The sequence below is a fragment of the Telmatherina bonti genome (genome assembly GCF_933228915.1).
Source record: "Telmatherina bonti genome assembly, chromosome: 2".
NCBI classification, from domain to species: Eukaryota; Metazoa; Chordata; class Actinopteri; order Atheriniformes; family Telmatherinidae; genus Telmatherina; species Telmatherina bonti.
The window spans coordinates 27945614-27958691 of record NC_136620.1 but is presented as its reverse complement, the minus strand read 5'-3'; positions in this window follow the sequence as shown (position 1 = coordinate 27958691).

Here is a 13078-nt window from a genome sequence, read left to right as displayed (position 1 = left end):
GCTGTCTGCCCCATGTGCTGCAGATGTAGGCGACATGGTTGCTCACTAGAAAAGATTTATGTAAAAAACAAGTTTGAGACACTACATTGTCAATGGATACAGTCCCATATAAGTCTTTTACATCATAAATTACCTTTGAACAACATTACATTGAAAAAAACAACAACATCAGACTTACCCAATCTGGCTTGGACCTCAGTGAAACAGGTAAGAGACAAAGCAAGAAAGCATGACAAAAGCACCTTGTTCCACCTCATTGCTGCCACTGTGGGCCTGCAATCACCAAAAGTGCAAGTGCCAAAATGTATTGGACCGCCGTTTATATTGAGATTGCACAGTATTTCGCTCACACCCACTTTTAAAAATAAAACCTGGGCTGACCTCTGGCATAGATGACCTCGGCAGTCACCTAGGGCGCCATCTGCTGGAAGGGGCGTTGAATTGCCGTAAAGAAAAAAAAAAAAAAAAAAGAGTATGGGGCTGGGAGAGAGACAGAGAAAGAGAAAGGGGGATTCTTTACGTCTATTTGATTTCCACTTCACTTCCTCGTAATTAATGACTAAACAAAGCAAAATATATATTTAAAACAAACAAACAAACAAACACACAAACAAAAAAAAACAAAACAGAACAATATTCTGTAATTTGATGCGCCAATAACGCAGCCTGAACTGATGAGACCTGGTTCGCAGCCAAACTCAGACAGATTAGGAAGGAGAAGAAGCATCTTTCAAAAGCGGAGACAGGGACTGCTACACAGAGGGGGAAAATCGGTTTAGCAATGAAGTGAGGAGAGCATAGATATGTGTTTTCGGAGAGATCTCAGCAGCAGCCCACTGTCAACGGCCCCCCTACCCCTACCCCCCTTTCTGTATGGAGGGTTTTGAAGTGAATTACCGACTACAGACCTCAGACCTCTTTGAACAATCTGAGCCTCGCCTCGATCCTTAATTCTGTAGCAAGCAGATCTGAAGAACCTTGAATGAACAGGAACAGAAATGTCCTAAAGATGACTGACTGGCTGTGTCACTCAGAGTGCATGGGCCTGGGGGGGGTTTGAGGGGTATGAGGGAATCATCTTAATAACTAAACCACTACGTGGTTCATGTGTTACATAACTTACATATGAAAAATTCTTCAAAAAAATTATTTGATTGCTTGAAGGACTTTTTTTTCCCCCACCGTAGCAGATTGTCAAGCAGCAGAGCTTCAGCAAGTGAGACACTCCTTCAAAATGTAGATCCAGGTGAGTCTTGCAGATTTTTGTCATTGAATTAAATATTTCTTTAATATACTGACACATCAATGCCAAAAGTTTGTCGCTGTTAGTTTAAATCTTCTGCTGTCAAAAGTAACAGTAACTAATTACATCCAACCCTTTTTATTCATCATTTTATTGGTCGTAATAAATATATACTGTAATATTAGGACAGTTAAAGCACAGTCAAAAACTTAACACCTTTGTCTTATGATTGCACTGATGCATGTATAAAGGTCTTCTTAATAAGATGTTGTGTTTGCTTGATTTTCTGACAGAAGAAGGCCCCAGTACCAGTTGACCCAATGTTAGAGCAGTCTACCAGTCTGAAGAAGCTTCATCAACCTCAGTAGGTGTTTGTGAGTTTTTCATAGCAACCTCCCCTGATCCTAATGTTTGGACTCCAGTCTTGTCTAGTTCTGAGAAGACATAGTTAGTCAGTGTTGGCCCATATGTGGTAAAAATCAAATTTCACATCCCCCCAAATACCAGGGTGGAAGAAGTTGCCATCACCGCTAGTTCTATAGACAACTGGCAAATTGGGAGAGAATGAAAAGAACATGGATGATGTATTCAAAGAAAAAAGAAGGTGTATACTGTTTCTGTTGCCCGTTTTTCTCCCAGAAAGCATTTAAATTAAGCAAAGACAGTAATAATGACTGGAAAAGCTGCAGTGACCTACTCAAGATGCACGAGAACCATTCAAACAGAATAAAGATATGGGCTCATGGACAGACCTATGGCATTGTATTAAAATGGGCCAAACAACTGACAAAATTAAACTGGCACTTATAAAAACTTGAAAGAGAAGGTGACGAAAAGTTTTTACTAGGCTTGTGGCAACCATTCAGTCATTAAATTGTCTGATGGAAGTGGAACTCAAGGCTCAGTTTAATTCTGGGCTGAGAGAGCATGTTGCTAAGGTGGAAGGAGGAGTCAGTCATACCTTGGAAAGAATGCACAAATTGGGTGCATTATGAAAGGACCTTGGCCTCTAATGTGAGTGAAATCAGGAAGTCCAAAATATAATTTTTTGATTGTATTCCAGATTTGAGCCACAAGGTGTAATTTTTGATAATAATTCAAATAGTTGCAATTGAAGGCACTCCACAGTTCTCAATCTGGAGAAACTCCAAGGGTTTAACATCCACTTTGAACTCTGTAGAAGGCACTTTTATGACAATGAAACAAGATAGGTAAGAAAAAGGGAGTCAAAGCTAGACTTCTTCATTTTAACCACAAAAAATGGGGCGTTTCTAAGCATTGTTAATATAATTCATTTGACAGAAGGATCAAAATAATAATAAAAAGAGTTAAGGGTTTCAAGAGGCCTTCTCACTGCCTTCAGTGATCCTCAGGTCTTATGATAATGAAAGTAGCATATGTCATCCTTACATTTATTCATACCCTCCCATTAAAGAAGGAAAAAAACCCACAGCTGCCTGTGATATAAGCTTAAACTGACAAAAGTAATGAAAAAATTTTTAAAAATGAAAAGAAAATTATTAGATTATTTTCTAATTCTGGTTCAATAGAAATATTATTTTAAAGCACACAAATATGATCAAATATAATACATCACTCATAAACTAATATTTTGCTGAACAATCCTTTGATGTTGTTACTACAATCAGCTGTTTTCTTCACCTCTCAATCAGACTTCTCTTGGCAGGTATTTTGTCCCACTGTTCATCAGAAAAGTGCTCTAATTTGTCCAGGACCGATTTGTTTGTTTGTTTGTTTTTTTCTTCAACTCAACTAAATGAAAAACATTTTCTTATATCAATAAATTATAATTTTGAAAAAAAAAAAAAAATTGTTCTTTATTTTTATTCTAGTCATTTGAGTGACTGTTGTAAATTCAGCCTTTTCCTTAATGAAAGGGAATGAATACTTCTGAGGACTGTAAATATTGAATGAGAACAGGTTTACAAAATTTTTCTTTCCCTTTATCTTTTCATAATGAAATGATTTGTTGAGAAAGTTGAAGGTGACTTTCCATAGTTTATTTGGTCATGAAACAACCAAAGTTATCTGGAGCTGGCTGGAGGGAAAAGGAAGTTTTCCCTCGTACGTGACAAAAAGAGTTGAGCATATATTGACAATGTAAACATTGTAACCGTGAGGAGAAATATTTTCTATTTATTCTTTTCTGTTCACCAACAGGATGAACATGTCCGAGAGAAGGATGCTGATCAACCTCTGACGTACATGATCACATTTTAGAATAATAATACACATAATTAAGATGGTGAAACATGTTTGTGACAGATAAACTTTGCTTCAAGATCTGTGAGAACGTGAGATGTAGAAGGACACCTCCTTAAAAGTTTGCCTGACAAACACAGAACTGTTACAGGTTCTTCAGAGTAAAAGAAATTGTTAAATTATTACAAAACGATGATTGGTTTCAAATAAATTCTCCCTGATATTAAAAATACAGTTTTAATTTGCATTGGTGTGGTGAATGGAGACACAAAGGAAGGAAAAGTAAATGATTACCTTAAGAAATTCACCACTAGTCAAACCAGTACATTAGCTGGCAATTTAAAAAAAAACCCTTATCAACTAAAACCACACACTTACAGTCTATCATTAATTATCATCCAAGTGTTTGCCAGTTCCACTAAGGTCCCATCCAGTTTCATTGTGACGCCGATGGTGGTCAAACCATTTACTTTCTGTTGCTTTATCTGAATATTGAAATTGTCATAGTTCTGTTTTTTTTTTTCTTTTATTAATGAAATGATACGTTGAGTAAAGGAGGAAGTCGAAGATGCCTTTGCACAGTTTTGTTTGATCATGAATCAACTGGAGCTGTCTGGAGTTGTCTGGAATGAGAAGAAAGTTTTCCTGACATTGTGTGGACACAGTTGCTGAATGCAATTTCCCAAAATGAGTTGAGCACATATTGACAATGTACACACGTTAATAATGATGAGAAATCTTATTTATTCTTTTCTGTTCATCAGCAGGATGAACTTGTAAGAGAGAAGGATGCTGATCAACCTCTGAAGTACATGATACCATTTTAGAATAACAATACATTTAATTGAGATTGTAATGTTTGTTTGTGAAAGATGAACTTTACTTCAGGATCTGTAAGAACACAAGATACAGAAAACAGAGAGCCTATACCAACATGTTTGTCTGACGCATAACTCTTAAGTTATTTAGAGATAAAGAAATAGTTGAAACTACTGCAAAGAATAACTGATTCTGAATTGAATAACTGAGAAAAAGAAAATTTATGATTGGTGATATTAAAAATTCTGAATATTTCTAAAATACTTAAATATTTAATGATAACAGGTTAACAAGGGGATCCCTCAGCTGTTTTCTTTTATTAATGAAATGATATGTTGAGGAAAGGTGGAAGTTGAAAATGCCTTTGGATAGTTTTGTTTGATCATGCATCAATTGGAGCTGTCTGGAAAGAGAAGGAAGCTTTTCCTCATTTGTGACATAATGTGGACACAGTTGCTAGATGCAACTATCCAAAATGAGTTGAGCACATATTGACAATGTAAGCATGGTAAGCGTGATGAGAAATGTTATCTGTTTATTCTTTTCTGTTCATCAGCAGGATGACAGTGTCAGAGAGAAGGATGCAGAGCAACTTGACACATGAAGCCAATGTTCCCCACCGTGATGCTTCTCTGGACAACTTGAGTTTTTTTTAAAAACATACTAATAAAATCAGGGTGTCATGATCCTTACAATTCCTTTCTTTTCTTATTTACGCATGCGTAATCATATGGGTCATATGTTTAATAAAATTTTTAAACCAACATATATAATATGTAAAACAATGAAACATTTTTCTTGGACATGGGAAATATATGGGTTTTGGAAAATTAAGGTTATAATAACATACGACACCTGTATAAATTTCCAAGTAAAACCCATATAATCACATGTGAAATCTATCAGATTTTTACTGTCCGTGTTCATGCAAACATAAGGAAAACAAGGTTTGGCGTTTTCTCTTTGCCAATTTGTTTAGGTACTTTTGACAGAGCAGGATACAATAGTTATCACATTACAACTAATTAATTGTAACAATATTTTCCCTTAAGGAAATACTGAATTCTGTACGTATTTATGGTGATGATTTTCTGATTCCAACACAGTTATGGAGGTTTAGCCAATATATCATACACTGAGCAGAGATCATATATATGGGGTCACATTACCAGTCTCAAAAAAAAAAAAAAAAAAAAAAATCTACTCCCCTTTTATGTGTTTTTCCCACTTTCCTTCTGTGTGGTTTAGGAACCAAAAACAGAAAAAATAAATGGACCTCAAAACACACACACCCTTTATGCCTCCTTTGTGGTTTTACTGGGTTAGAGTGTTAATAATATATGATTTTCGCCATACAAATATCATTGCCAACAGCAAGATTACAACACATTCATTCATTTGTTCATTTTCTGAACTGTTTAGTCTGATTAAGGGTTGCAGGGAAGCTGGAACCTATCCCAGCAATATTTGGGCGAGAGGCAGGGTACACCCTGGACAAGTTGCCAGTCCATCACAGGGCAGATTACAATACAGTTAAAATATTTTTAAAAGACTGAATAAGTAGACTGAATAATATTTTGCACTCAGTCATTTGTGTTGGAGAGAAAAAAAAGATAGCTTTTACACGAGCTAATGTGAGCAACAGAGAAGGTTGGGGCTCATATGATGTGCTGGTTGTTGAATACATCAGACTAATCTTTCTGGGTGCAGATGAACAGCTGGGATAAACGACCTCCACAGGCTGTCTGGGTATGCATTGACCGAAGTCTTCCACTGAGCATGCTCCTCTGTACAAGGGATAGCAGTTGTTACCGACGACTGACAGCAGCTTGTCCTAGATTCTTTTCTCAACCACTGATATGAATGACATTTTGGAAACAAAGCAGACCTTTTGACCAGTGCGTCCAGTTTTCCAGCATCCCTCTTCATAATCCCAACTTTATAGCAAAGAGCAGCCTAAAAAAGAATTCACAGTGATAAACTATCAGCAGTTCACTGCAGGACCCTTACCACAGTGTGCATCTATAATAAGTCCAGTTCAGTTCAGTTTATTGTCCAAGTACCTTCCCAGAAAGTTTTGTCTACCTCCAGAGCATCTCTTTAGTCTTGGACAATAATCAAGTTAAACTGAGCTTAAAATTTATTTTCTGTCTTCACTGTTTTGGTCTGGATATTTTGAGGTGTGCAAAATGTGAGGTAGTTGGTGCTTAGTTTAGTAAAGTTCACGCAGATGAATCAGTGAGACTCTCAGTGTTGTCCTAGCTTTAGGGGAAAATCTGCTCTAGAGTTGAAATGCCGGAGTGCTTTTCTTAGACAGCGAGGGACAAAACACTCTGTGGTTTGGGAGTGTTTGATTGCTGGTGTTACTTTAAGCTTTCATCGCATATTGTAAATCTGATGGGAATTAGCAACATTAATTTAGCACGCTGTCGCCCAAAGCCAGCTGGGATAGGCTCCAGCTTCCCCGCAACCCTGAATTGGATTAAGCGGTCCAGAAAATGAATGAATGAAAAATTTAGCAGGCCATGTGCACATCTTTTCAAGAGGCAGTGGAATCTCAGGCCAAAGCGACGACCAACACAAGACTGCGATAAAACAAAGAGGAGATTTTCCCATTTGTTGTGTTATAACTGCTTTGGCTGTCTTAGGTTAATGTTTAAATGATGGTGTCTTTGGCAGCTCTACATATTGGTGTTAGTAACATGCTGCTATGAGTTAATATTTTTTCTGGTAATGTCAGCAGACAGGCTCTATATTTATTATCTAGGTGCTGAAGCAAGTGTACACTGGAAAAACACTGACATGCATGTCAACACATGGAAGGTATAATGGATGAAAAGGTTAAACAATATGCTAATATTATTGTGTGACACCAGGGTTAAGACTGTTTGCAGGTGTCTGATCCAGATATTACAGCTGAAGGTCTTTGTATAGAAAAAAAGGCAAAGTGCAACTACTGGGATTGTACTTATGCACTTATTCTTTGTGATATAGTTTTTTTTTTAGTTTTTTTTTTAAATAATTTAGAGGGTTTTATGCCAAGGCAATTGTGTGTTAACTAATGTGTTATGCATTTTCAATGCTCAAAAACGTGTGTATAATGGCATTTTTATTTTAATTGGATAAGTAATGCATGTTTAATGTATTTGCATAAACTTACATATTGTAATTTAATGTAAATTCAGGGGCACTTTGGGGCGCTTCTGAAATATTTTGATGCAGACTCAGAAGATGGGGTCTGCACCCCAGACGTAAAACAAGATAAGACCACCATATATTCAACTTTCATGTTTGTAAATATTTTTGCTGTACCCTGTGCTGGCCTAAAACAAAGAAAACCAGATTCATGATCCATAAAGTATATATTTTCTGTGCAGGGCTGGGGTATTGGTGATAAAATTCCAGGCAAATAATGCCCCTCGACAAGAACATGTATCACAATCAGCAAAAAAAAAAGAAAGAGAAGGATAGGTGACTAATACTACAGAAGCATATTTATATTGCATTCACTTTAAAAAAAAAAAAAAAAAAAAGTCTGTTTTTCTGAATTAACGAGATAGGTTTTACAAAAAGCCAGTTCTGTTTTTCTGAGTTAATGTATGTACATTTCATATGCATCAGCTTATATCTGTGGAGCATACTGTGTCCAGAGCATCAGATGGGGTTTTATTTATAAACAAGCACAAAAACAGGTGTCTTGTGGACAAACTAATAATGATCCCATAAACATAACTTAGAGTATTAAAGCATTTTCCAATGTCACAATCCCAAAACAAAGTAAAAATGAATTACACTACATGAATGGGACATGTTGAACCTTCTCTGGATCAAGCCTGTTTATAAAGCTAATGGGCTTAGACAATACAACAGCATTATGGGCTTATAAAATACAACAGTGTTAATTCAGAAAAATAACCTTTTTTTCTTTATTTTTATTTATGTCGTTAATTCAGAAAACAGATTTTTTTTTATTTTTGAAGAACCTAACTCCTGGCTGCACGGTGGCATGGTGGTTAGCACTGTGGCTTCACAGCAAGAAGGTTGCTGGCTCAATCCTTGGCTGGGGAGGGGTTTGGTCAGTGGCCTTTCTGTGTGGAGTTTGCATGTTCTCCCCGTGTATGCATGGGTTCTCTCCGGGTACTCCGGCTTCATCCTGCAATCCAAAGACATGCATGTGAGGTTAATTGGTTATTCTAAATTGCCCCCAGGAGTGAGTGGTTGTTTGTCTCTGTGTGGCCCTGCGATGGACAGGCGAGTTGTCCAGGGTGTACCCTGCCTTTTCCCCAAAGATTGCTGAGATAGGCTCCAGCTTCCCCGCGACCCTGAGTTAGATTAGGCGGTTGGGACAATGAATGAATGAATGAATGAATGAAAAACCTAACTCGTTAATTCAGAAAAACAGAGCTTTTTATTTTTTTCAAGTGAATGCAATATGCTTCCGTAGGTAACATTGCATTTTCCCAAAATAAACTACAATGCAAAACATTTTCACCACAGACGATAACTGTGAGTAATTGTTCTGTACACTGAACCTTATTAAACACTTTTTTTTGTATTTTAAGCCAATATCGCATAATTGCACATTCTAAATTATATGTTATTGTTGCAAAAAATTAGAAGGAAGGTAAGTATTCTTATTGTAGACTAAACTATGCTAATGTTTTCAAACAGTGATTACTTTTTAAATGCAAAATGGATATAGCGCTTATATAAATTATACTGTTATAGGTCACAGTAGAGATGTACCTAGCTTAGAAGTGAGTCAAGGGCTAGTTCAGATTATATTTTTCTTTAAATTTTACTTGTTCCCACAGTTGTCATCATGCTAAAGATAGAGCGGAAAAATTTGAAAAGCTTGCGCTATCAGCTGATCAGCAGGCAGAATACGCCACAACCAAGAAAATATCGACCCAGCCCACCTCTGTCAAGGACATTTAAATGTGTTATTTATAGAGATATGTAAGATGATGTCAACTCTACTTTCGGGTATAGTATGGTTACCATCACAGCAATATTCAGGTAACAGAGTGATCAGGATAATCGTTTTGGGCCAACTTGATTTCAGTCTCTTTTATATAATTACAGAACAGTGATAAGTCATTCTAACATTAGTAGATGGGATGGTCAGACAAGTGCACACGACTGTCACAGTCTGATTGTGTGCGACACCTGAGTCAGAATGGGTGATAACTTCACCCAATTGCCCAAAATGTAGAGAAAGAAGCTTTGGGGACCTGCAGTTTTGTTTGACAAGACTGGAAGACATCATAGACATCCTCCAGCCTGTCATCAGGGGATAGATTAAACTGGTCCTTAGAAATATATTTTTCTGTTTCAAGCATGAAGTTATGTTTATTGAGTTGGTTCAAAGAATTTAAGAAATGAAAAGTTTTGTTATTTCTTTGCAAACTGGTTGTTTTCTCTTTCTATTGTTATGAACACAAGCCTGGCACTGATAACATTAAGTATAACTGTTACACACTACAGTTTCAGTTTGTCATTACTGTGTCTGTCATTACTGTCAGAGTGTTAATGAATATAGTAATTGTGTTTTTGGTTATTACCAGTATGGGAAAACTAGAGAATTTAACTTTTGATTTAAATAGGATTTACTATAGCGTGTGGTTAATTCTTAAATGGACTGTGTTAATGTTATTATTCTTATTCCATACAGATATAAACACAGAAACAGATCTTGATTACACTCAAGCTGATATTCACTGAGGCTCAATATCAGCCTCTGTTGTTGAAAGTGTTTTATCAGCTACCTTTGTACAACGGAGTGTGTGTGGTACAATGTTCATTCTTTCTCATTCCCTCATGGAATATTGACTCCAGTATGTGTAATTTGCCAAAGTCCATTTTCCCTTTTGACTCTGCCACCTTGTGGGAATTTGGTAACATCAGTTGGGCAAGAAAATAATTAGAAGTCGCCCTGTATAATACTAATGCAATTCCTTCTGTAAACGCCACCATTTACATTTGTACTGAGAAAACAGCACAACCATACCTACTGGCAACTCAGAATGACAAAATGTTGAATATGCTTTGGCAGATTGGGATGTTCAGCATGTAAAAATGCCAAGTACCTGTCTGGTCGAAAGACCTGAGAGGCCCCCAACTGCAGGAAAATGGCAGGCAAGGAGAGGAAAGGAAGGAAAATTGGTGGTGGTATTTCTGCTTTTTTTGATTTTGGTTAAAAAAAAGGTAAAATAAAAATTTTTTTTATAAAAAATATTTTGCCTGAACATACATGCACCATACACAGATCAATATGAAACAATAACCAGCTGTGCCATTTTATGCTTGATTATAACAGTATTTAGTATCAGACTGAACACTGACTCTGTAATCAAAAGTTATCCAGGTAACACATTATATTTGTGATATTCTTTTTGATTCGCATACAATTATTGAAATTTTATTTTTATCATTTACTGATTGCAAATCAGTTTAATGTAAAATGTAGCTGAGAAATTTGCTTCAGTTTCTATTGGATTCACTGTAAACATAATTAATAAGTTTGGAGCATTTTCAATTACAGTCGATAACACTATTAAAAAGTCACAGCACAACAAGATACATAAAGACTGTTAAAAGTACTTACATATGAAATAATACATAATCAAACACAAAAGGGAAGTTAAAAATTGATGGAAACTTCTATTTGACATGTTTTTGTCATTGTATTTCATTAATGTCTATGATCTATTCTTACGTAGCCATTAACCATTCCTCCACTGTTTCTTTCCTCTATTATTTGTGGAACAATATGAGTAGTTGGAAATTAAACAATGTTGTATCAGCATTGATAACATCTTAAACAATTTCACTTGTAATCACAACTCCTTCTATGTAAATTGACAAAGTAACGACCTCCCAGTATATAAACATTACAGCTTCTTCTTCTTGTTTTTCTTTCTCTATCTGTCTGCAGGAGATCTAAAGTCATGTTTACTCTTGGAGGAGCTCATCCCTGAGTAGTAACTTGCAGACATGTCAATTAATTTTAGATTTCCCTTTCATTTTTAAAAAACTAAACTTGAATATTAAGTAAAGGGATTTTAGCTCATTGCATCAAACTTTGAGGGCTGCATCTGTAATTATGGGTTCCCCTTGAATGGTAAATGATAATCACATTATTTCTTTTCTCGTACCTAAAAAAATTCATACAATGTTGCTTGTAGTCTTGTGTGTTTCAGTCAGCCCGTACTGAAGAGATTAGAAGATTAAATGTATAACTTTTATTTGATCAAACTTAAAATTTCTTTATATATATATATATATATATATATATATATATATATATATATATATATATATATATATATATATATACATATACATATATATATATATATATATATATATATATATATACTCATACAGTTACATTTTAATTCAATGTGGTGTAATGGTTTTCAGTATTGTAGAATTTTTCTACTTAATTTAAAGCCTTAAATCAATCTAAATAATCTTAAATTATGATTTAACTCCCCCTGGTTGACACAATACAATAGTTCTTTTTTTTTTTAAAAAAGAAAGGAAAAGGTTGCCTTTTATTACTTCTCAAAATTTTTATAAATTTTACAATTTCACAAATATGATAGAACATAAAATGATTGCAGTGCCATTACATCTAATATATATATTATGGATAGTGTATTATTTCAAAATGCCTGATAAGACTGGTTTTATAACACTTTGGTCACAAAAATACTTATAATTCTTCAAATTATTCATTTACAATAATTTGTAAATACTTTTACTTAATTTTTTTGGGATTGATTTCCAGTATTTAACTTATTAAAAGTCAAGCCAAATCCATCTCTGGGGTTGTTTTTTGTACAAAATTATATTTTTCAAAGCAGCAGAAATAACTTCTGATAATTATTAATTTAAATGCCTGATACTGAGAATAGTCCTCTTTACTTAAAAAGTGAGTTGAGCAAATGGTGTCAGTGTTTACCATTTCTAAATACTCCAACATTACAGAAATCACGTTAAAAGCAACTTGCATAATGAGTTGGTTGTAACAGGGAAGTGAAAAACATTCTACTAAGCTGAAAAATAAACGTGAACCAGTTGACTTCTAGGTTATCTGGCTCAATAATGTTTGCTTGCTAAGGGCACCAGTGTGTCCTTGTATGCACAATGTATAAAAGAATACACTGCTGGCAGCAAAATGAGACACTGCAGTGACTTCCTCTTGAGTAGAATACATGGTGGTAGTGTGAAATGGATGAGCCAGGATTAGCAGGTTAGCATTATATTCTGAACTTTTTAGACCTATTATGTTTTTTTTATATTTTGTTTAATTTGATTTGATTAACTTAATTATTTATAATTGTTTGGTTCTGATGTTTGTGTGCAAAATAAATTTTTAGGTTTTTCTGAAAGCTCTTCTGTTGTGCGATTGGGAAGGGCTGACTTCTTGGGAGGCAAAATATTTGAGCAACTTTGAGTTACACAGTGTATTGAAATACTAAGATAGCAATACCTCAGATACTGTCTTCTTATGTTTCAGAATTGACTCTCATGTTAGATTGTTATGTGAGTAATTTTGAGTAAATATGGAGTTTTATCATGAACTGGAACATAATATGGGCTTATTGGTCAAACAACACTGAGCAAGTCACAGGCTTTAAGTCCAGGGTTGACAATGCAAGCCCAGCCTGCTTGGCTCTGTGGCCTCAGGAGAGATGGAGATTTTTGTCCAAGAGAACTGATTGGTCAGGAGATAGTGTTTTTATATTAGTTGATCTGTTATCCAGATCTATGTAGCATTGCATT